The following is a 21,413-nucleotide window of genomic DNA, read 5'->3' as shown; positions in this document are numbered from 1 at the left end:
GCCTATGTAAATTAACAAAAGCAGTGCTTATTGCTCACTTGCTCTAATGTCCTTCCTGTCCACAAAGCTCTGCCTAAGTATGCTTTTTTTCTTTTTCAGGGAAATTCTAAATGGTTTCTCTGTCCACTCTGTGGCAGTAGAATGCTGATTATGATGCCATGTTTTGTGGAATCACCAAGGTACAACTACAGAGGAATATATGAGTCTGAAGGACATGGAACTCTTAGCTAACACATCACAATATGTGATGCTTGCCAACCAAGCACTACATTCTGGTGCGCTGATGATCAGAACATTCTGCTCCTAAAGGAAAGAAAATACCGCTTGATTGAAAATAAAGTCTCTGTTTATATTAACGCTCTCTCTCTCCCTATATCTATCTATCTATCTATCTATCTATCTATCTATCTATCTATCTATCTATCTATCTATCTATCTATCTATCTATCTATCTATCTATCTATCTATCTATCTATATCTCTATCTATCTATCTATCTATCTATCTTTATATATGGATACATGCATACACCTACTCATAGATATGCCATGCATTTCTTTGGATTTGTTTCAACCTCTTGCCATTTATTTGAGAATCCCTACTTTTCAAGTGACTGCAAATGAAGTCATCTCTGGCACGTTTTGGCTGATGCAAGGTAACCAAAACACAAGACAACTTTTAATAAAAATCATTGGTTTCTTTGTTAACGTGCACTGTCAAACATGGGACTTTCACACGTCAGGTAAATATGATAACCAATACACAACAGAAGCAGATGCAGATTGCTTATCAATGTCGTGATAGAACAGTTGTGATTTGGGTAGTAGAAGCGCCCCTGAATTGATACTTATTATATACAGCCTGTAAGATAGTCAAAAATGCATGCTAGGAGAGGAGATGCAAATATAAATGTATTAGAAAAATACATAAAGAGGAGTGATATGCTTTTATTCATGCAAGGCTAGAAAAAATCCCCATACTGTCGAAAGCATTCATACACCACCAAATGGAAATAAACAATTCTGACATTAAACGAAAAGGTGACGATGCATTTGTATCATCACCTTGAGAAGGATCATCTAGGAATTGAGCCCAAGCCTCAGCACTTAAAACCAAAAACACTCCACTAAAATAGGAGGCCTGTTGGTGCCAACAATTCTCAAAGTTAATGCTTGTTCTGGTTGAGCATTGAACCGAATGCAGGGCTCTTTTGAAAGTGAGGTCTGTGAATCAACAGATACATCCACATGCCAATTATGTTATTGTTTTTAAGAGAATTCACTTTCTTGGAACGAGACTGCATGAACCCACCTTCAGGGCCTGGACAATTTCATGCAAAACGGCAACTCTCAACATTGCAGCCAAGACAATATAACTAGTGTTTCTGCCCGGTTTCGAACCGGGGACCTTTCGCGTGTGAGGCGAACGTGATAACCACTACACTACAGAAACAGATACCTACAGGTGATTCTTCTGTGATGAAACTGCTCAAAACAGACTATTCCAAGGGCATCTGGTTTTAGATTTCTTTCATGCAACCTGCCCGACAGCCCTATCTGAACGCTTGTATATGCCTTGCAAGTTCAGCATTTTTGCAAAATGCTTAAAGAGAAATGTTTCCTATTTGCTCAGGCAGGGCAAGGTTAAAAGCATGAGACTCTAGCAAATAATCATCCACTACTGCAAAGAGAAAATTGATATTGGCTTTGAAATGCATACTTCAAAAGAGCACCAATGAAAGGGCTCGTCCGGGATTTGAACCCGGGACCTCTCGCACCCAAAGCGAGAATCATACCCCTAGACCAACGAGCCGTTGAAAGACCCTCACCTCTGAAAAGGTAATACCAGCTCTAAGCCCGCAATGAAGATCATGCTGGGGTCTTTTTCATGCTTGGTCTGTGAATTCACAGGAAATTCAGTGTCAACTTACCCTTTCTCAAACAATAGCACTATCATTTGTAAGTGTCCCCTTTTATTTTTTCTCAGCATTGGACAAGTCTTACAGGAAGTCAGCAGTTATTTATATATTTCTGCATTGGCTAGAGCCTAAAGAGAAAGAATAAAAAGCTGTTCATAACAACATAAGAAACACATTTTGCCTTTTCTCTCAAATACTTATTCCCTTTGTGCAAATCGGAATGCCAAGGTGAATAGCTGGGCCACAGATTCTGGCTAATTATCTATCTCTTGAATGCAAGAAGCAATAAAAACTGCCTAATGCAGGACTAAAGCATTCCTTGCATAGCCTCTAACATCATAACATAACTGAGCTGCTGGTAACAAGCTAAGCAATGCCTTCCCAAAATGAGAAGTACATGTGCTTATGTGCTTATCCGCTCAATCAGCGCTCAATCAGGCTCGATCAGGCTCGATCAAGGAAAGGTGGAAAGGGTCCAAATGGCTGTCCCTTCCTTTTTAGGGTGGGTCCTGCTGACTATCATAGGATTCCTCTTAAGAGTGGCCAGGGCCAGAGGAAAAACTTTCAATGCTTCTTAGTGTTCTCTCCAGAAGCAGGCATTTTCTGTGCCTTTAATTTCAGGCTTTTCCCAGCAGTCTCTGTTCTGCCTATGTAAATTAACAAAAGCAGTGCTTATTGCTCACTTGCTCTAATGTCCTTCCTGTCCACAAAGCTCTGCCTAAGTATGCTTTTTTTCTTTTTCAGGGAAATTCTAAATGGTTTCTCTGTCCACTCTGTGGCAGTAGAATGCTGATTATGATGCCATGTTTTGTGGAATCACCAAGGTACAACTACAGAGGAATATATGAGTCTGAAGGACATGGAACTCTTAGCTAACACATCACAATATGTGATGCTTGCCAACCAAGCACTACATTCTGGTGCGCTGATGATCAGAACATTCTGCTCCTAAAGGAAAGAAAATACCGCTTGATTGAAAATAAAGTCTCTGTTTATATTAACACTCTCTCTCTCCCTATATCTATCTATCTATCTATCTATCTATCTATCTATCTATCTATCTATCTATCTATCTATCTATCTATCTATCTATCTATCTATCTATCTAGCTATCTATCTATCTATCTATCTATCTATATCTCTATCTATCTATCTATCTATCTATCTTTATATATGGATACATGCATACACCTACTCATAGATATGCCATGCATTTCTTTGGATTTGTTTCAACCTCTTGCCATTTATTTGAGAATCCCTACTTTTCAAGTGACTGCAAATGAAGTCATCTCTGGCACGTTTTGGCTGATGCAAGGTAACCAAAACACAAGACAACTTTTAATAAAAATCATTGGTTTCTTTGTTAACGTGCACTGTCAAACATGGGACTTTCACACGTCAGGTAAATATGATAACCAATACACAACAGAAGCAGATGCAGATTGCTTATCAATGTCGTGATAGAACAGTTGTGATTTGAGTAGTAGAAGCGCCCCTGAATTGATACTTATTATATACAGCCTGTAAGATAGTCAAAAATGCATGCTAGGAGAGGAGATGCAAATATAAATGTATTAGAAAAATACATAAAGAGGAGTGATATGCTTTTATTCATGCAAGGCTAGAAAAAATCCCCATACTGTCGAAAGCATTCATACACCACCAAATGGAAATAAACAATTCTGACATTAAACGAAAAGGTGACGATGCATTTGTATCATCACCTTGAGAAGGATCATCTAGGAATTGAGCCCAAGCCTCAGCACTTAAAACCAAAAACACTCCACTAAAATAGGAGGCCTGTTGGTGCCAACAATTCTCAAAGTTAATGCTTGTTCTGGTTGAGCATTGAACCGAATGCAGGGCTCTTTTGAAAGTGAGGTCTGTGAATCAACAGATACATCCACATGCCAATTATGTTATTGTTTTTAAGAGAATTCACTTTCTTGGAACGAGACTGCATGAACCCACCTTCAGGGCCTGGACAATTTCATGCAAAACGGCAACTCTCAACATTGCAGCCAAGACAATATAACTAGTGTTTCTGCCCGGTTTCGAACCGGGGACCTTTCGCGTGTGAGGCGAACGTGATAACCACTACACTACAGAAACAGATACCTACAGGTGATTCTTCTGTGATGAAACTGCTCAAAACAGACTATTCCAAGGGCATCTGGTTTTAGATTTCTTTCATGCAACCTGCCCGACAGCCCTATCTGAACGCTTGTATATGCCTTGCAAGTTCAGCATTTTTGCAAAATGCTTAAAGAGAAATGTTTCCTATTTGCTCAGGCAGGGCAAGGTTAAAAGCATGAGACTCTAGCAAATAATCATCCACTACTGCAAAGAGAAAATTGATATTGGCTTTGAAATGCATACTTCAAAAGAGCACCAATGAAAGGGCTCGTCCGGGATTTGAACCCGGGACCTCTCGCACCCAAAGCGAGAATCATACCCCTAGACCAACGAGCCGTTGAAAGACCCTCACCTCTGAAAAGGTAATACCAGCTCTAAGCCCGCAATGAAGATCATGCTGGGGTCTTTTTCATGCTTGGTCTGTGAATTCACAGGAAATTCAGTGTCAACTTACCCTTTCTCAAACGATAGCACTATCATTTGTAAGTGTCCCCTTTTATTTTTTCTCAGCATTGGACAAGTCTTACAGGAAGTCAGCAGTTATTTATATATTTCTGCATTGGCTAGAGCCTAAAGAGAAAGAATAAAAAGCTGTTCATAACAACATAAGAAACACATTTTGCCTTTTCTCTCAAATACTTATTCCCTTTGTGCAAATCGGAATGCCAAGGTGAATAGCTGGGCCACAGATTCTGGCTAATTATCTATCTCTTGAATGCAAGAAGCAATAAAAACTGCCTAATGCAGGACTAAAGCATTCCTTGCATAGCCTCTAACATCATAACATAACTGAGCTGCTGGTAACAAGCTAAGCAATGCCTTCCCAAAATGAGAAGTACATGTGCTTATGTGCTTATCCGCTCAATCAGCGCTCAATCAGGCTCGATCAGGCTCGATCAAGGAAAGGTGGAAAGGGTCCAAATGGCTGTCCCTTCCTTTTTAGGGTGGGTCCTGCTGACTATCATAGGATTCCTCTTAAGAGTGGCCAGGGTCAGAGGAAAAACTTTCAATGCTTCTTAGTGTTCTCTCCAGAAGCAGGCATTTTCTGTGCCTTTAATTTCAGGCTTTTCCCAGCAGTCTCTGTTCTGCCTATGTAAATTAACAAAAGCAGTGCTTATTGCTCACTTGCTCTAATGTCCTTCCTGTCCACAAAGCTCTGCCTAAGTATGCTTTTTTTCTTTTTCAGGGAAATTCTAAATGGTTTCTCTGTCCACTCTGTGGCAGTAGAATGCTGATTATGATGCCATGTTTTGTGGAATCACCAAGGTACAACTACAGAGGAATATATGAGTCTGAAGGACATGGAACTCTTAGCTAACACATCACAATATGTGATGCTTGCCAACCAAGCACTACATTCTGGTGCGCTGATGATCAGAACATTCTGCTCCTAAAGGAAAGAAAATACCGCTTGATTGAAAATAAAGTCTCTGTTTATATTAACGCTCTCTCTCTCCCTATATCTATCTATCTATCTATCTATCTATCTATCTATCTATCTATCTATCTATCTATCTATCTATCTATCTATCTATCTATCTATCTATCTATCTATCTATCTATCTATCTATCTATATCTCTATCTATCTATCTATCTATCTATCTTTATATATGGATACATGCATACACCTACTCATAGATATGCCATGCATTTCTTTGGATTTGTTTCAACCTCTTGCCATTTATTTGAGAATCCCTACTTTTCAAGTGACTGCAAATGAAGTCATCTCTGGCACGTTTTGGCTGATGCAAGGTAACCAAAACACAAGACAACTTTTAATAAAAATCATTGGTTTCTTTGTTAACGTGCACTGTCAAACATGGGACTTTCACACGTCAGGTAAATATGATAACCAATACACAACAGAAGCAGATGCAGATTGCTTATCAATGTCGTGATAGAACAGTTGTGATTTGAGTAGTAGAAGCGCCCCTGAATTGATACTTATTATATACAGCCTGTAAGATAGTCAAAAATGCATGCTAGGAGAGGAGATGCAAATATAAATGTATTAGAAAAATACATAAAGAGGAGTGATATGCTTTTATTCATGCAAGGCTAGAAAAAATCCCCATACTGTCGAAAGCATTCATACACCACCAAATGGAAATAAACAATTCTGACATTAAACGAAAAGGTGACGATGCATTTGTATCATCACCTTGAGAAGGATCATCTAGGAATTGAGCCCAAGCCTCAGCACTTAAAACCAAAAACACTCCACTAAAATAGGAGGCCTGTTGGTGCCAACAATTCTCAAAGTTAATGCTTGTTCTGGTTGAGCATTGAACCGAATGCAGGGCTCTTTTGAAAGTGAGGTCTGTGAATCAACAGATACATCCACATGCCAATTATGTTATTGTTTTTAAGAGAATTCACTTTCTTGGAACGAGACTGCATGAACCCACCTTCAGGGCCTGGACAATTTCATGCAAAACGGCAACTCTCATCATTGCAGCCAAGACAATATAACTAGTGTTTCTGCCCGGTTTCGAACCGGGGACCTTTCGCGTGTGAGGCGAACGTGATAACCACTACTCTACAGAAACAGATACCTACAGGTGATTCTTCTGTGATGAAACTGCTCAAAACAGACTATTCCAAGGGCATCTGGTTTTAGATTTCTTTCATGCAACCTGCCCGACAGCCCTATCTGAACGCTTGTATATGCCTTGCAAGTTCAGCATTTTTGCAAAATGCTTAAAGAGAAATGTTTCCTATTTGCTCAGGCAGGGCAAGGTTAAAAGCATGAGACTCTAGCAAATAATCATCCACTACTGCAAAGAGAAAATTGATATTGGCTTTGAAATGCATACTTCAAAAGAGCACCAATGAAAGGGCTCGTCCGGGATTTGAACCCGGGACCTCTCGCACCCAAAGCGAGAATCATACCCCTAGACCAACGAGCCGTTGAAAGACCCTCACCTCTGAAAAGGTAATACCAGCTCTAAGCCCGCAATGAAGATCATGCTGGGGTCTTTTTCATGCTTGGTCTGTGAATTCACAGGAAATTCAGTGTCAACTTACCCTTTCTCAAACGATAGCACTATCATTTGTAAGTGTCCCCTTTTATTTTTTCTCAGCATTGGACAAGTCTTACAGGAAGTCAGCAGTTATTTATATATTTCTGCATTGGCTAGAGCCTAAAGAGAAAGAATAAAAAGCTGTTCATAACAACATAAGAAACACATTTTGCCTTTTCTCTCAAATACTTATTCCCTTTGTGCAAATCGGAATGCCAAGGTGAATAGCTGGGCCACAGATTCTGGCTAATTATCTATCTCTTGAATGCAAGAAGCAATAAAAACTGCCTAATGCAGGACTAAAGCATTCCTTGCATAGCCTCTAACATCATAACATAACTGAGCTGCTGGTAACAAGCTAAGCAATGCCTTCCCAAAATGAGAAGTACATGTGCTTATGTGCTTATCCGCTCAATCAGCGCTCAATCAGGCTCGATCAGGCTCGATCAAGGAAAGGTGGAAAGGGTCCAAATGGCTGTCCCTTCCTTTTTAGGGTGGGTCCTGCTGACTATCATAGGATTCCTCTTAAGAGTGGCCAGGGCCAGAGGAAAAACTTTCAATGCTTCTTAGTGTTCTCTCCAGAAGCAGGCATTTTCTGTGCCTTTAATTTCAGGCTTTTCCCAGCAGTCTCTGTTCTGCCTATGTAAATTAACAAAAGCAGTGCTTATTGCTCACTTGCTCTAATGTCCTTCCTGTCCACAAAGCTCTGCCTAAGTATGCTTTTTTTCTTTTTCAGGGAAATTCTAAATGGTTTCTCTGTCCACTCTGTGGCAGTAGAATGCTGATTATGATGCCATGTTTTGTGGAATCACCAAGGTACAACTACAGAGGAATATATGAGTCTGAAGGACATGGAACTCTTAGCTAACACATCACAATATGTGATGCTTGCCAACCAAGCACTACATTCTGGTGCGCTGATGATCAGAACATTCTGCTCCTAAAGGAAAGAAAATACCGCTTGATTGAAAATAAAGTCTCTGTTTATATTAACACTCTCTCTCTCCCTATATCTATCTATCTATCTATCTATCTATCTATCTATCTATCTATCTATCTATCTATCTATCTATCTATCTATCTATCTATCTATCTATCTATCTATCTATCTATCTATCTATCTATATCTCTATCTATCTATCTATCTATCTATCTTTATATATGGATACATGCATACACCTACTCATAGATATGCCATGCATTTCTTTGGATTTGTTTCAACCTCTTGCCATTTATTTGAGAATCCCTACTTTTCAAGTGACTGCAAATGAAGTCATCTCTGGCACGTTTTGGCTGATGCAAGGTAACCAAAACACAAGACAACTTTTAATAAAAATCATTGGTTTCTTTGTTAACGTGCACTGTCAAACATGGGACTTTCACACGTCAGGTAAATATGATAACCAATACACAACAGAAGCAGATGCAGATTGCTTATCAATGTCGTGATAGAACAGTTGTGATTTGAGTAGTAGAAGCGCCCCTGAATTGATACTTATTATATACAGCCTGTAAGATAGTCAAAAATGCATGCTAGGAGAGGAGATGCAAATATAAATGTATTAGAAAAATACATAAAGAGGAGTGATATGCTTTTATTCATGCAAGGCTAGAAAAAATCCCCATACTGTCGAAAGCATTCATACACCACCAAATGGAAATAAACAATTCTGACATTAAACGAAAAGGTGACGATGCATTTGTATCATCACCTTGAGAAGGATCATCTAGGAATTGAGCCCAAGCCTCAGCACTTAAAACCAAAAACACTCCACTAAAATAGGAGGCCTGTTGGTGCCAACAATTCTCAAAGTTAATGCTTGTTCTGGTTGAGCATTGAACCGAATGCAGGGCTCTTTTGAAAGTGAGGTCTGTGAATCAACAGATACATCCACATGCCAATTATGTTATTGTTTTTAAGAGAATTCACTTTCTTGGAACGAGACTGCATGAACCCACCTTCAGGGCCTGGACAATTTCATGCAAAACGGCAACTCTCAACATTGCAGCCAAGACAATATAACTAGTGTTTCTGCCCGGTTTCGAACCGGGGACCTTTCGCGTGTGAGGCGAACGTGATAACCACTACACTACAGAAACAGATACCTACAGGTGATTCTTCTGTGATGAAACTGCTCAAAACAGACTATTCCAAGGGCATCTGGTTTTAGATTTCTTTCATGCAACCTGCCCGACAGCCCTATCTGAACGCTTGTATATGCCTTGCAAGTTCAGCATTTTTGCAAAATGCTTAAAGAGAAATGTTTCCTATTTGCTCAGGCAGGGCAAGGTTAAAAGCATGAGACTCTAGCAAATAATCATCCACTACTGCAAAGAGAAAATTGATATTGGCTTTGAAATGCATACTTCAAAAGAGCACCAATGAAAGGGCTCGTCCGGGATTTGAACCCGGGACCTCTCGCACCCAAAGCGAGAATCATACCCCTAGACCAACGAGCCGTTGAAAGACCCTCACCTCTGAAAAGGTAATACCAGCTCTAAGCCCGCAATGAAGATCATGCTGGGGTCTTTTTCATGCTTGGTCTGTGAATTCACAGGAAATTCAGTGTCAACTTACCCTTTCTCAAACGATAGCACTATCATTTGTAAGTGTCCCCTTTTATTTTTTCTCAGCATTGGACAAGTCTTACAGGAAGTCAGCAGTTATTTATATATTTCTGCATTGGCTAGAGCCTAAAGAGAAAGAATAAAAAGCTGTTCATAACAACATAAGAAACACATTTTGCCTTTTCTCTCAAATACTTATTCCCTTTGTGCAAATCGGAATGCCAAGGTGAATAGCTGGGCCACAGATTCTGGCTAATTATCTATCTCTTGAATGCAAGAAGCAATAAAAACTGCCTAATGCAGGACTAAAGCATTCCTTGCATAGCCTCTAACATCATAACATAACTGAGCTGCTGGTAACAAGCTAAGCAATGCCTTCCCAAAATGAGAAGTACATGTGCTTATGTGCTTATCCGCTCAATCAGCGCTCAATCAGGCTCGATCAGGCTCGATCAAGGAAAGGTGGAAAGGGTCCAAATGGCTGTCCCTTCCTTTTTAGGGTGGGTCCTGCTGACTATCATAGGATTCCTCTTAAGAGTGGCCAGGGCCAGAGGAAAAACTTTCAATGCTTCTTAGTGTTCTCTCCAGAAGCAGGCATTTTCTGTGCCTTTAATTTCAGGCTTTTCCCAGCAGTCTCTGTTCTGCCTATGTAAATTAACAAAAGCAGTGCTTATTGCTCACTTGCTCTAATGTCCTTCCTGTCCACAAAGCTCTGCCTAAGTATGCTTTTTTTCTTTTTCAGGGAAATTCTAAATGGTTTCTCTGTCCACTCTGTGGCAGTAGAATGCTGATTATGATGCCATGTTTTGTGGAATCACCAAGGTACAACTACAGAGGAATATATGAGTCTGAAGGACATGGAACTCTTAGCTAACACATCACAATATGTGATGCTTGCCAACCAAGCACTACATTCTGGTGCGCTGATGATCAGAACATTCTGCTCCTAAAGGAAAGAAAATACCGCTTGATTGAAAATAAAGTCTCTGTTTATATTAACACTCTCTCTCTCCCTATATCTATCTATCTATCTATCTATCTATCTATCTATCTATCTATCTATCTATCTATCTATCTATCTATCTATCTATCTATCTATCTATCTATCTATCTATCTATCTATCTATCTATCTATCTATATCTCTATCTTTATATATGGATACATGCATACACCTACACATAGATATGCCATGCATTTCTTTGGATTTGTTTCAACCTCTTGCCATTTATTTGAGAATCCCTACTTTTCAAGTGACTGCAAATGAAGTCATCTCTGGCACGTTTTGGCTGATGCAAGGTAACCAAAACACAAGACAACTTTTAATAAAAATCATTGGTTTCTTTGTTAACGTGCACTGTCAAACATGGGACTTTCACACGTCAGGTAAATATGATAACCAATACACAACAGAAGCAGATGCAGATTGCTTATCAATGTCGTGATAGAACAGTTGTGATTTGAGTAGTAGAAGCGCCCCTGAATTGATACTTATTATATACAGCCTGTAAGATAGTCAAAAATGCATGCTAGGAGAGGAGATGCAAATATAAATGTATTAGAAAAATACATAAAGAGGAGTGATATGCTTTTATTCATGCAAGGCTAGAAAAAATCCCCATACTGTCGAAAGCATTCATACACCACCAAATGGAAATAAACAATTCTGACATTAAACGAAAAGGTGACGATGCATTTGTATCATCACCTTGAGAAGGATCATCTAGGAATTGAGCCCAAGCCTCAGCACTTAAAACCAAAAACACTCCACTAAAATAGGAGGCCTGTTGGTGCCAACAATTCTCAAAGTTAATGCTTGTTCTGGTTGAGCATTGAACCGAATGCAGGGCTCTTTTGAAAGTGAGGTCTGTGAATCAACAGATACATCCACATGCCAATTATGTTATTGTTTTTAAGAGAATTCACTTTCTTGGAACGAGACTGCATGAACCCACCTTCAGGGCCTGGACAATTTCATGCAAAACGGCAACTCTCATCATTGCAGCAAAGACAATATAACTAGTGTTTCTGCCCGGTTTCGAACCGGGGACCTTTCGCGTGTGAGGCGAACGTGATAACCACTACTCTACAGAAACAGATACCTACAGGTGATTCTTCTGTGATGAAACTGCTCAAAACAGACTATTCCAAGGGCATCTGGTTTTAGATTTCTTTCATGCAACCTGCCCGACAGCCCTATCTGAACGCTTGTATATGCCTTGCAAGTTCAGCATTTTTGCAAAATGCTTAAAGAGAAATGTTTCCTATTTGCTCAGGCAGGGCAAGGTTAAAAGCATGAGACTCTAGCAAATAATCATCCACTACTGCAAAGAGAAAATTGATATTGGCTTTGAAATGCATACTTCAAAAGAGCACCAATGAAAGGGCTCGTCCGGGATTTGAACCCGGGACCTCTCGCACCCAAAGCGAGAATCATACCCCTAGACCAACGAGCCGTTGAAAGACCCTCACCTCTGAAAAGGTAATACCAGCTCTAAGCCCGCAATGAAGATCATGCTGGGGTCTTTTTCATGCTTGGTCTGTGAATTCACAGGAAATTCAGTGTCAACTTACCCTTTCTCAAACGATAGCACTATCATTTGTAAGTGTCCCCTTTTATTTTTTCTCAGCATTGGACAAGTCTTACAGGAAGTCAGCAGTTATTTATATATTTCTGCATTGGCTAGAGCCTAAAGAGAAAGAATAAAAAGCTGTTCATAACAACATAAGAAACACATTTTGCCTTTTCTCTCAAATACTTATTCCCTTTGTGCAAATCGGAATGCCAAGGTGAATAGCTGGGCCACAGATTCTGGCTAATTATCTATCTCTTGAATGCAAGAAGCAATAAAAACTGCCTAATGCAGGACTAAAGCATTCCTTGCATAGCCTCTAACATCATAACATAACTGAGCTGCTGGTAACAAGCTAAGCAATGCCTTCCCAAAATGAGAAGTACATGTGCTTATGTGCTTATCCGCTCAATCAGCGCTCAATCAGGCTCGATCAGGCGAGATATAGGAAAGGTGGAAAGGGTCCAAATGGCTGTCCCTTCCTTTTTAGGGTGGGTCCTGCTGACTATCATAGGATTCCTCTTAAGAGTGGCCAGGGCCAGAGGAAAAACTTTCAATGCTTCTTAGTGTTCTCTCCAGAAGCAGGCATTTTCTGTGCCTTTAATTTCAGGCTTTTCCCAGCAGTCTCTGTTCTGCCTATGTAAATTAACAAAAGCAGTGCTTATTGCTCACTTGCTCTAATGTCCTTCCTGTCCACAAAGCTCTGCCTAAGTATGCTTTTTTTCTTTTTCAGGGAAATTCTAAATGGTTTCTCTGTCCACTCTGTGGCAGTAGAATGCTGATTATGATGCCATGTTTTGTGGAATCACCAAGGTACAACTACAGAGGAATATATGAGTCTGAAGGACATGGAACTCTTAGCTAACACATCACAATATGTGATGCTTGCCAACCAAGCACTACATTCTGGTGCGCTGATGATCAGAACATTCTGCTCCTAAAGGAAAGAAAATACCGCTTGATTGAAAATAAAGTCTCTGTTTATATTAACACTCTCTCTCTCCCTATATCTATCTATCTATCTATCTATCTATCTATCTATCTATCTATCTATCTATCTATCTATCTATCTATCTATCTATCTATCTATCTATCTATCTATCTATCTATCTATCTATCTATCTATATCTCTATCTATCTATCTATCTATCTATCTTTATATATGGATACATGCATACACCTACTCATAGATATGCCATGCATTTCTTTGGATTTGTTTCAACCTCTTGCCATTTATTTGAGAATCCCTACTTTTCAAGTGACTGCAAATGAAGTCATCTCTGGCACGTTTTGGCTGATGCAAGGTAACCAAAACACAAGACAACTTTTAATAAAAATCATTGGTTTCTTTGTTAACGTGCACTGTCAAACATGGGACTTTCACACGTCAGGTAAATATGATAACCAATACACAACAGAAGCAGATGCAGATTGCTTATCAATGTCGTGATAGAACAGTTGTGATTTGAGTAGTAGAAGCGCCCCTGAATTGATACTTATTATATACAGCCTGTAAGATAGTCAAAAATGCATGCTAGGAGAGGAGATGCAAATATAAATGTATTAGAAAAATACATAAAGAGGAGTGATATGCTTTTATTCATGCAAGGCTAGAAAAAATCCCCATACTGTCGAAAGCATTCATACACCACCAAATGGAAATAAACAATTCTGACATTAAACGAAAAGGTGACGATGCATTTGTATCATCACCTTGAGAAGGATCATCTAGGAATTGAGCCCAAGCCTCAGCACTTAAAACCAAAAACACTCCACTAAAATAGGAGGCCTGTTGGTGCCAACAATTCTCAAAGTTAATGCTTGTTCTGGTTGAGCATTGAACCGAATGCAGGGCTCTTTTGAAAGTGAGGTCTGTGAATCAACAGATACATCCACATGCCAATTATGTTATTGTTTTTAAGAGAATTCACTTTCTTGGAACGAGACTGCATGAACCCACCTTCAGGGCCTGGACAATTTCATGCAAAACGGCAACTCTCATCATTGCAGCCAAGACAATATAACTAGTGTTTCTGCCCGGTTTCGAACCGGGGACCTTTCGCGTGTGAGGCGAACGTGATAACCACTACACTACAGAAACAGATACCTACAGGTGATTCTTCTGTGATGAAACTGCTCAAAACAGACTATTCCAAGGGCATCTGGTTTTAGATTTCTTTCATGCAACCTGCCCGACAGCCCTATCTGAACGCTTGTATATGCCTTGCAAGTTCAGCATTTTTGCAAAATGCTTAAAGAGAAATGTTTCCTATTTGCTCAGGCAGGGCAAGGTTAAAAGCATGAGACTCTAGCAAATAATCATCCACTACTGCAAAGAGAAAATTGATATTGGCTTTGAAATGCATACTTCAAAAGAGCACCAATGAAAGGGCTCGTCCGGGATTTGAACCCGGGACCTCTCGCACCCAAAGCGAGAATCATACCCCTAGACCAACGAGCCGTTGAAAGACCCTCACCTCTGAAAAGGTAATACCAGCTCTAAGCCCGCAATGAAGATCATGCTGGGGTCTTTTTCATGCTTGGTCTGTGAATTCACAGGAAATTCAGTGTCAACTTACCCTTTCTCAAACGATAGCACTATCATTTGTAAGTGTCCCCTTTTATTTTTTCTCAGCATTGGACAAGTCTTACAGGAAGTCAGCAGTTATTTATATATTTCTGCATTGGCTAGAGCCTAAAGAGAAAGAATAAAAAGCTGTTCATAACAACATAAGAAACACATTTTGCCTTTTCTCTCAAATACTTATTCCCTTTGTGCAAATCGGAATGCCAAGGTGAATAGCTGGGCCACAGATTCTGGCTAATTATCTATCTCTTGAATGCAAGAAGCAATAAAAACTGCCTAATGCAGGACTAAAGCATTCCTTGCATAGCCTCTAACATCATAACATAACTGAGCTGCTGGTAACAAGCTAAGCAATGCCTTCCCAAAATGAGAAGTACATGTGCTTATGTGCTTATCCGCTCAATCAGCGCTCAATCAGGCTCGATCAGGCTCGATCAAGGAAAGGTGGAAAGGGTCCAAATGGCTGTCCCTTCCTTTTTAGGGTGGGTCCTGCTGACTATCATAGGATTCCTCTTAAGAGTGGCCAGGGCCAGAGGAAAAACTTTCAATGCTTCTTAGTGTTCTCTCCAGAAGCAGGCATTTTCTGTGCCTTTAATTTCAGGCTTTTCCCAGCAGTCTCTGTTCTGCCTATGTAAATTAACAAAAGCAGTGCTTATTGCTCACTTGCTCTAATGTCCTTCCTGTCCACAAAGCTCTGCCTAAGTATGCTTTTTTTCTTTTTCAGGGAAATTCTAAATGGTTTCTCTGTCCACTCTGTGGCAGTAGAATGCTGATTATGATGCCATGTTTTGTGGAATCACCAAGGTACAACTACAGAGGAATATATGAGTCTGAAGGACATGGAACTCTTAGCTAACACATCACAATATGTGATGCTTGCCAACCAAGCACTACATTCTGGTGCGCTGATGATCAGAACATTCTGCTCCTAAAGGAAAGAAAATACCGCTTGATTGAAAATAAAGTCTCTGTTTATATTAACACTCTCTCTCTCCCTATATCTATCTATCTATCTATCTATCTATCTATCTATCTATCTATCTATCTATCTATCTATCTATCTATCTATCTATCTATCTATCTATCTATCTATATCTCTATCTATCTATCTATCTATCTATCTTTATATATGGATACATGCATACACCTACTCATAGATATGCCATGCATTTCTTTGGATTTGTTTCAACCTCTTGCCATTTATTTGAGAATCCCTACTTTTCAAGTGACTGCAAATGAAGTCATCTCTGGCACGTTTTGGCTGATGCAAGGTAACCAAAACACAAGACAACTTTTAATAAAAATCATTGGTTTCTTTGTTAACGTGCACTGTCAAACATGGGACTTTCACACGTCAGGTAAATATGATAACCAATACACAACAGAAGCAGATGCAGATTGCTTATCAATGTCGTGATAGAACAGTTGTGATTTGAGTAGTAGAAGCGCCCCTGAATTGATACTTATTATATACAGCCTGTAAGATAGTCAAAAATGCATGCTAGGAGAGGAGATGCAAATATAAATGTATTAGAAAAATACATAAAGAGGAGTGATATGCTTTTATTCATGCAAGGCTAGAAAAAATCCCCATACTGTCGAAAGCATTCATACACCACCAAATGGAAATAAACAATTCTGACATTAAACGAAAAGGTGACGATGCATTTGTATCATCACCTTGAGAAGGATCATCTAGGAATTGAGCCCAAGCCTCAGCACTTAAAACCAAAAACACTCCACTAAAATAGGAGGCCTGTTGGTGCCAACAATTCTCAAAGTTAATGCTTGTTCTGGTTGAGCATTGAACCGAATGCAGGGCTCTTTTGAAAGTGAGGTCTGTGAATCAACAGATACATCCACATGCCAATTATGTTATTGTTTTTAAGAGAATTCACTTTCTTGGAACGAGACTGCATGAACCCACCTTCAGGGCCTGGACAATTTCATGCAAAACGGCAACTCTCAACATTGCAGCCAAGACAATATAACTAGTGTTTCTGCCCGGTTTCGAACCGGGGACCTTTCGCGTGTGAGGCGAACGTGATAACCACTACACTACAGAAACAGATACCTACAGGTGATTCTTCTGTGATGAAACTGCTCAAAACAGACTATTCCAAGGGCATCTGGTTTTAGATTTCTTTCATGCAACCTGCCCGACAGCCCTATCTGAACGCTTGTATATGCCTTGCAAGTTCAGCATTTTTGCAAAATGCTTAAAGAGAAATGTTTCCTATTTGCTCAGGCAGGGCAAGGTTAAAAGCATGAGACTCTAGCAAATAATCATCCACTACTGCAAAGAGAAAATTGATATTGGCTTTGAAATGCATACTTCAAAAGAGCACCAATGAAAGGGCTCGTCCGGGATTTGAACCCGGGACCTCTCGCACCCAAAGCGAGAATCATACCCCTAGACCAACGAGCCGTTGAAAGACCCTCACCTCTGAAAAGGTAATACCAGCTCTAAGCCCGCAATGAAGATCATGCTGGGGTCTTTTTCATGCTTGGTCTGTGAATTCACAGGAAATTCAGTGTCAACTTACCCTTTCTCAAACAATAGCACTATCATTTGTAAGTGTCCCCTTTTATTTTTTCTCAGCATTGGACAAGTCTTACAGGAAGTCAGCAGTTATTTATATATTTCTGCATTGGCTAGAGCCTAAAGAGAAAGAATAAAAAGCTGTTCATAACAACATAAGAAACACATTTTGCCTTTTCTCTCAAATACTTATTCCCTTTGTGCAAATCGGAATGCCAAGGTGAATAGCTGGGCCACAGATTCTGGCTAATTATCTATCTCTTGAATGCAAGAAGCAATAAAAACTGCCTAATGCAGGACTAAAGCATTCCTTGCATAGCCTCTAACATCATAACATAACTGAGCTGCTGGTAACAAGCTAAGCAATGCCTTCCCAAAATGAGAAGTACATGTGCTTATGTGCTTATCCGCTCAATCAGCGCTCAATCAGGCTCGATCAGGCTCGATCAAGGAAAGGTGGAAAGGGTCCAAATGGCTGTCCCTTCCTTTTTAGGGTGGGTCCTGCTGACTATCATAGGATTCCTCTTAAGAGTGGCCAGGGTCAGAGGAAAAACTTTCAATGCTTCTTAGTGTTCTCTCCAGAAGCAGGCATTTTCTGTGCCTTTAATTTCAGGCTTTTCCCAGCAGTCTCTGTTCTGCCTATGTAAATTAACAAAAGCAGTGCTTATTGCTCACTTGCTCTAATGTCCTTCCTGTCCACAAAGCTCTGCCTAAGTATGCTTTTTTTCTTTTTCAGGGAAATTCTAAATGGTTTCTCTGTCCACTCTGTGGCAGTAGAATGCTGATTATGATGCCATGTTTTGTGGAATCACCAAGGTACAACTACAGAGGAATATATGAGTCTGAAGGACATGGAACTCTTAGCTAACACATCACAATATGTGATGCTTGCCAACCAAGCACTACATTCTGGTGCGCTGATGATCAGAACATTCTGCTCCTAAAGGAAAGAAAATACCGCTTGATTGAAAATAAAGTCTCTGTTTATATTAACGCTCTCTCTCTCCCTATATCTATCTATCTATCTATCTATCTATCTATCTATCTATCTATCTATCTATCTATCTATCTATCTATCTATCTATCTATCTATCTATCTATATCTCTATCTATCTATCTATCTATCTATCTTTATATATGGATACATGCATACACCTACTCATAGATATGCCATGCATTTCTTTGGATTTGTTTCAACCTCTTGCCATTTATTTGAGAATCCCTACTTTTCAAGTGACTGCAAATGAAGTCATCTCTGGCACGTTTTGGCTGATGCAAGGTAACCAAAACACAAGACAACTTTTAATAAAAATCATTGGTTTCTTTGTTAACGTGCACTGTCAAACATGGGACTTTCACACGTCAGGTAAATATGATAACCAATACACAACAGAAGCAGATGCAGATTGCTTATCAATGTCGTGATAGAACAGTTGTGATTTGAGTAGTAGAAGCGCCCCTGAATTGATACTTATTATATACAGCCTGTAAGATAGTCAAAAATGCATGCTAGGAGAGGAGATGCAAATATAAATGTATTAGAAAAATACATAAAGAGGAGTGATATGCTTTTATTCATGCAAGGCTAGAAAAAATCCCCATACTGTCGAAAGCATTCATACACCACCAAATGGAAATAAACAATTCTGACATTAAACGAAAAGGTGACGATGCATTTGTATCATCACCTTGAGAAGGATCATCTAGGAATTGAGCCCAAGCCTCAGCACTTAAAACCAAAAACACTCCACTAAAATAGGAGGCCTGTTGGTGCCAACAATTCTCAAAGTTAATGCTTGTTCTGGTTGAGCATTGAACCGAATGCAGGGCTCTTTTGAAAGTGAGGTCTGTGAATCAACAGATACATCCACATGCCAATTATGTTATTGTTTTTAAGAGAATTCACTTTCTTGGAACGAGACTGCATGAACCCACCTTCAGGGCCTGGACAATTTCATGCAAAACGGCAACTCTCATCATTGCAGCAAAGACAATATAACTAGTGTTTCTGCCCGGTTTCGAACCGGGGACCTTTCGCGTGTGAGGCGAACGTGATAACCACTACTCTACAGAAACAGATACCTACAGGTGATTCTTCTGTGATGAAACTGCTCAAAACAGACTATTCCAAGGGCATCTGGTTTTAGATTTCTTTCATGCAACCTGCCCGACAGCCCTATCTGAACGCTTGTATATGCCTTGCAAGTTCAGCATTTTTGCAAAATGCTTAAAGAGAAATGTTTCCTATTTGCTCAGGCAGGGCAAGGTTAAAAGCATGAGACTCTAGCAAATAATCATCCACTACTGCAAAGAGAAAATTGATATTGGCTTTGAAATGCATACTTCAAAAGAGCACCAATGAAAGGGCTCGTCCGGGATTTGAACCCGGGACCTCTCGCACCCAAAGCGAGAATCATACCCCTAGACCAACGAGCCGTTGAAAGACCCTCACCTCTGAAAAGGTAATACCAGCTCTAAGCCCGCAATGAAGATCATGCTGGGGTCTTTTTCATGCTTGGTCTGTGAATTCACAGGAAATTCAGTGTCAACTTACCCTTTCTCAAACGATAGCACTATCATTTGTAAGTGTCCCCTTTTATTTTTTCTCAGCATTGGACAAGTCTTACAGGAAGTCAGCAGTTATTTATATATTTCTGCATTGGCTAGAGCCTAAAGAGAAAGAATAAAAAGCTGTTCATAACAACATAAGAAACACATTTTGCCTTTTCTCTCAAATACTTATTCCCTTTGTGCAAATCGGAATGCCAAGGTGAATAGCTGGGCCACAGATTCTGGCTAATTATCTATCTCTTGAATGCAAGAAGCAATAAAAACTGCCTAATGCAGGACTAAAGCATTCCTTGCATAGCCTCTAACATCATAACATAACTGAGCTGCTGGTAACAAGCTAAGCAATGCCTTCCCAAAATGAGAAGTACATGTGCTTATGTGCTTATCCGCTCAATCAGCGCTCAATCAGGCTCGATCAGGCGAGATATAGGAAAGGTGGAAAGGGTCCAAATGGCTGTCCCTTCCTTTTTAGGGTGGGTCCTGCTGACTATCATAGGATTCCTCTTAAGAGTGGCCAGGGCCAGAGGAAAAACTTTCAATGCTTCTTAGTGTTCTCTCCAGAAGCAGGCATTTTCTGTGCCTTTAATTTCAGGCTTTTCCCAGCAGTCTCTGTTCTGCCTATGTAAATTAACAAAAGCAGTGCTTATTGCTCACTTGCTCTAATGTCCTTCCTGTCCACAAAGCTCTGCCTAAGTATGCTTTTTTTCTTTTTCAGGGAAATTCTAAATGGTTTCTCTGTCCACTCTGTGGCAGTAGAATGCTGATTATGATGCCATGTTTTGTGGAATCACCAAGGTACAACTACAGAGGAATATATGAGTCTGAAGGACATGGAACTCTTAGCTAACACATCACAATATGTGATGCTTGCCAACCAAGCACTACATTCTGGTGCGCTGATGATCAGAACATTCTGCTCCTAAAGGAAAGAAAATACCGCTTGATTGAAAATAAAGTCTCTGTTTATATTAACACTCTCTCTCTCCCTATATCTATCTATCTATCTATCTATCTATCTATCTATCTATCTATCTATCTATCTATCTATCTATCTATCTATCTATCTATCTATCTATCTATCTATCTATCTATCTATCTATCTATCTATCTATCTATATCTCTATCTATCTATCTATCTATCTATCTTTATATATGGATACATGCATACACCTACTCATAGATATGCCATGCATTTCTTTGGATTTGTTTCAACCTCTTGCCATTTATTTGAGAATCCCTACTTTTCAAGTGACTGCAAATGAAGTCATCTCTGGCACGTTTTGGCTGATGCAAGGTAACCAAAACACAAGACAACTTTTAATAAAAATCATTGGTTTCTTTGTTAACGTGCACTGTCAAACATGGGACTTTCACACGTCAGGTAAATATGATAACCAATACACAACAGAAGCAGATGCAGATTGCTTATCAATGTCGTGATAGAACAGTTGTGATTTGAGTAGTAGAAGCGCCCCTGAATTGATACTTATTATATAC

The 21,413-nt window shown here is 39.7% G+C and overlaps 16 non-coding genes across 16 annotated transcripts; all 16 read right to left on the bottom strand.

Annotated features, from left to right (window-relative positions):
- Positions 1–1,378: 1,378 nt before the first annotated feature.
- Positions 1,379–1,451, bottom strand: TRNAV-CAC (transfer RNA valine (anticodon CAC)). Its single transcript has one exon. It is a non-coding gene; the product is annotated as a tRNA-Val (tRNA).
- Positions 1,452–1,739: 288 nt separating this feature from the next.
- On the bottom strand, positions 1,740–1,811 carry TRNAP-UGG (transfer RNA proline (anticodon UGG)). The gene has a single exon. It is a non-coding gene; the product is annotated as a tRNA-Pro (tRNA).
- A 2,145-nt stretch (positions 1,812–3,956) lies between these two features.
- TRNAV-CAC (transfer RNA valine (anticodon CAC)) lies at positions 3,957–4,029 on the bottom strand. The gene has a single exon. It is a non-coding gene; the product is annotated as a tRNA-Val (tRNA).
- A 288-nt stretch (positions 4,030–4,317) lies between these two features.
- Positions 4,318–4,389, bottom strand: TRNAP-UGG (transfer RNA proline (anticodon UGG)). Its single transcript has one exon. It is a non-coding gene; the product is annotated as a tRNA-Pro (tRNA).
- A 2,141-nt stretch (positions 4,390–6,530) lies between these two features.
- Positions 6,531–6,603, bottom strand: TRNAV-CAC (transfer RNA valine (anticodon CAC)). Its single transcript has one exon. It is a non-coding gene; the product is annotated as a tRNA-Val (tRNA).
- A 288-nt stretch (positions 6,604–6,891) lies between these two features.
- TRNAP-UGG (transfer RNA proline (anticodon UGG)) lies at positions 6,892–6,963 on the bottom strand. Its single transcript has one exon. It is a non-coding gene; the product is annotated as a tRNA-Pro (tRNA).
- Positions 6,964–9,104: 2,141 nt separating this feature from the next.
- On the bottom strand, positions 9,105–9,177 carry TRNAV-CAC (transfer RNA valine (anticodon CAC)). Its single transcript has one exon. It is a non-coding gene; the product is annotated as a tRNA-Val (tRNA).
- A 288-nt stretch (positions 9,178–9,465) lies between these two features.
- Positions 9,466–9,537, bottom strand: TRNAP-UGG (transfer RNA proline (anticodon UGG)). Its single transcript has one exon. It is a non-coding gene; the product is annotated as a tRNA-Pro (tRNA).
- Positions 9,538–11,666: 2,129 nt separating this feature from the next.
- On the bottom strand, positions 11,667–11,739 carry TRNAV-CAC (transfer RNA valine (anticodon CAC)). The gene has a single exon. It is a non-coding gene; the product is annotated as a tRNA-Val (tRNA).
- Positions 11,740–12,027: 288 nt separating this feature from the next.
- TRNAP-UGG (transfer RNA proline (anticodon UGG)) lies at positions 12,028–12,099 on the bottom strand. Its single transcript has one exon. It is a non-coding gene; the product is annotated as a tRNA-Pro (tRNA).
- A 2,145-nt stretch (positions 12,100–14,244) lies between these two features.
- Positions 14,245–14,317, bottom strand: TRNAV-CAC (transfer RNA valine (anticodon CAC)). The gene has a single exon. It is a non-coding gene; the product is annotated as a tRNA-Val (tRNA).
- A 288-nt stretch (positions 14,318–14,605) lies between these two features.
- TRNAP-UGG (transfer RNA proline (anticodon UGG)) lies at positions 14,606–14,677 on the bottom strand. The gene has a single exon. It is a non-coding gene; the product is annotated as a tRNA-Pro (tRNA).
- Positions 14,678–16,798: 2,121 nt separating this feature from the next.
- Positions 16,799–16,871, bottom strand: TRNAV-CAC (transfer RNA valine (anticodon CAC)). Its single transcript has one exon. It is a non-coding gene; the product is annotated as a tRNA-Val (tRNA).
- Positions 16,872–17,159: 288 nt separating this feature from the next.
- On the bottom strand, positions 17,160–17,231 carry TRNAP-UGG (transfer RNA proline (anticodon UGG)). The gene has a single exon. It is a non-coding gene; the product is annotated as a tRNA-Pro (tRNA).
- A 2,117-nt stretch (positions 17,232–19,348) lies between these two features.
- TRNAV-CAC (transfer RNA valine (anticodon CAC)) lies at positions 19,349–19,421 on the bottom strand. Its single transcript has one exon. It is a non-coding gene; the product is annotated as a tRNA-Val (tRNA).
- A 288-nt stretch (positions 19,422–19,709) lies between these two features.
- On the bottom strand, positions 19,710–19,781 carry TRNAP-UGG (transfer RNA proline (anticodon UGG)). Its single transcript has one exon. It is a non-coding gene; the product is annotated as a tRNA-Pro (tRNA).
- Positions 19,782–21,413: the final 1,632 nt, after the last annotated feature.

This window comes from Lissotriton helveticus, chromosome 8 (genome assembly GCF_964261635.1).
Source record: "Lissotriton helveticus chromosome 8, aLisHel1.1, whole genome shotgun sequence".
NCBI classification, from domain to species: Eukaryota; Metazoa; Chordata; class Amphibia; order Caudata; family Salamandridae; genus Lissotriton; species Lissotriton helveticus.
Note: the sequence above shows the minus strand (reverse complement) of the source record. Positions and strands in the feature narration are given on the sequence as shown.